This window comes from Argopecten irradians, unplaced genomic scaffold, assembly GCF_041381155.1.
Source record: "Argopecten irradians isolate NY unplaced genomic scaffold, Ai_NY scaffold_0362, whole genome shotgun sequence".
Lineage (NCBI taxonomy): Eukaryota > Metazoa > Mollusca > Bivalvia > Pectinida > Pectinidae > Argopecten > Argopecten irradians.
The window spans coordinates 18,043-21,049 of record NW_027187829.1 but is presented as its reverse complement, the minus strand read 5'-3'; positions in this window follow the sequence as shown (position 1 = coordinate 21,049).

Below are 3,007 nucleotides of genomic sequence, written 5' to 3'. Positions count from 1 at the left end.
ATTCGGCTTTTTGTAGGGAAGATTCTTAATAATATGGGCCCCATTACGTCGAAAAACCGAATACGAAAATGGAAGTTTAGTATGAAAAACATCAAACAAATCTAATTCGACAGTCAAACTGCAGCAGTTAGTAATTGTACCGTTTCAGTCATAATGCTGACAAATCTGCTCTCTTAAGGTTCATGTTGAAAAACGGGAGTCGCTTTGAAGGCACCCAGAAACAAACAAACCGTTTCAAAATCGGCCAAGGGCCTATTGTTGATAACAAATGACGAATATCCTCAGTTAATGATAATAGCACAAAGACTTGTCCAAAAAATTCTGATTGCGACAGGGCCAGATTTGAACAACGAGAAGCTCACTAAACTTTTGAATGACAAGCTGTCAAACTTGCATTGACGAGGGGAAAAAAGGTCAAAAACTTGGACGAATATTGACCATGCATTAACAGACATTAAAAATAGCCACAATCACAAAGAGCTCGAAGATTTGCGTCTTCAAATAGCACAGGGCCCAATTTCATGAAGCATTCCTTAACTTTAAATCAAATCTCTTCTTCTAAAATTTTATCATAGGAAAGCATTATGGAAGTTAAAGAGCCAAATCTTAAGTTAATAAAGCCTTCCTTAAAAATCTGTAATGCTTCCCTAAGGAGAATTTTAAGTTATAAAAAATCCTTAAATTTACAGGAATGTTCATGAAACTGGGTCCAGGTCAAGTATGTTGCACTCCAGGGTTTGTTCCCTTACTAGAACTCTCAGTCAAAAATAACGTCGGACAGGAAAGAGTATCCATGGACGATAAAACGAATGATATACTGGATGAATCATGAAAGCTACTCTCGACAGTTTAAATGTTGATAAGTACAGCTTGCGGCAGGACATAATCATAACGAAGAACGTGTTGATCACATTCAGTCCCTTAAAAAGCATGACTTTAAAAACAACCAATTTTCACGTCATTTTGTCCACGAACATTAAATCCTGTGACAACACAACTGTTTCGGTGATTATCTCCACAGTTTTGTCAATGAAAGATGACTTGTGAAACAAATCGGGGTCATAGGACTTTGTCTCAAGTTCCTATGGAGTAACTATCAGTACGGGAAAATGAAGGTACAGACCAAATGGCTCACATGTCTTACATTTGTGGTGGATTACTTTTATGGGCGTTTTTCCAGTAGCTTGAGTGTATAACATAATATATATAGGGTGTATAATATTAAGTATATTGATAATTTGTTAAACACATAATAAGTATAAACTACAGAATATAATGGACTTATTAATATAATTATTATAACAAATACATTTCTCTTATTTCTCAATCAACCCTGCTAAGTTGCGAAAGAAAAAACGTACGTTACACAGTGAGATTAGACCTTTTATTTTTGTTAGATTAGGGTTCGTTAAAATGATATTTTTGGTATAATTATTTGCCGAATTTGATGAGTTATGTGTGAGTACAATTAAATAAGTAATGAAATTCGTCACCAATGCCGTCAGAACAAAGGGGACAATTTCTTTCATTGCGTGGTATATTAGCCAATCGTCCAGTTTCTATGGGGCAAATGTAAATTAGAAGTACGAAATTTAACAATATATTTTCCCATCTTTTTAAGCAGATCATTCAAAGGAAATTTCAATAGATAATTCTCCATTTGAAAATCGTTTTTAAAAACTGTATACCATATTTTTTCCTTTTGATGACAACATTCATATCATTCAAGATGACACCATTATATATAGGGTGGCGAAAAAGACAATCTTGATAATTACAGACCTATATCTATATTACCAACTTTTTCAAAAATATTTGAAAACATGTTATAAATCATCTTTATAAATATCTTGTAAAATACAAACTTTTCTTTCATACCTACACTTGTAATAATGGCTGGTCTAGGGCAATTTCACTCATGTCGCCTGAGGCTGTATTGCAATGGCTACCATGCAATAAAGCCTCGTGACGCTCGTCACGGCGTCAACAAAAATCTCTATTTCCTCGGTAAAATTTTAACATTTTTTTTCACAAAATTGACTGGTTTTACTATAAATGATGCAAGCAACGGAATTTGTGTTGAAATATTATCACGTAATTTTTCATGTATGGAAATTGACTTCCTGTCGTGGATTTCTTCGAATTTATTTCAAAATGGCAATACGGGATATTTAGTTGTAAAATTGCAGTAAAACGTCGTGGTATGAAAAGAAAAATACTCTTTCATAAGTGGATATGAAGGATAGGGATATTCTACCCTCGGGATCACAAAATGTTGCAAAACCCTCGGCAAGCCTCGGGTTTTACTACATTTTGTGACCCTCGGGTAGAATATCCCTATCCTTCATATCCACATATGAAAGAGTCTTATATTACATGCTGCACAGTCAGGTTTTAGGGCCTAAACATTCATGTCAGACAGCTCTAGCCTATTTGATTGATAGATGGATTGATTGCATAGATATAAAAACGAAATGGTAGGAGCAATTATTTATAGAATTTAAGAAGGATTTTTGACTTAGTAGATCATGTTTAAATATTTCACCGTCAAGTAATAGTTGGTTTGCTTCATACTTATGTTGGCAGAGTTCAAAAAGTTCAGTATAGAAATAGCTCCTCATCACCTGAATTCATAAAATCGGGAGTTCCACAAGGATCAATACTGGATCCTTTATTGTTTATAATTTATGTAAATGATATGCCGCTATATGTGAAAAATTGTCAAATTGTCAATATGTATGCAGATGACAGTACTATGCATGTAAAGGGTATTGACTATACTAGTGTTACATGTCAACTACAAGAAAACTAGAATCAAATTGTAAAATGGTGTACAAATAATAGCATGACAATAAATCAACGGAAGACCAAATCTATGTTAGTTTCCAGTAAACAAAAGTCGGGTGATCATATGCCCATGGTATTGTATGCAGATAATGAGGAAATACATTCTACCTCTTGTCAAAAGCTTTTGGGTGTACACATCAATAAAAACCTCACTTGGGGT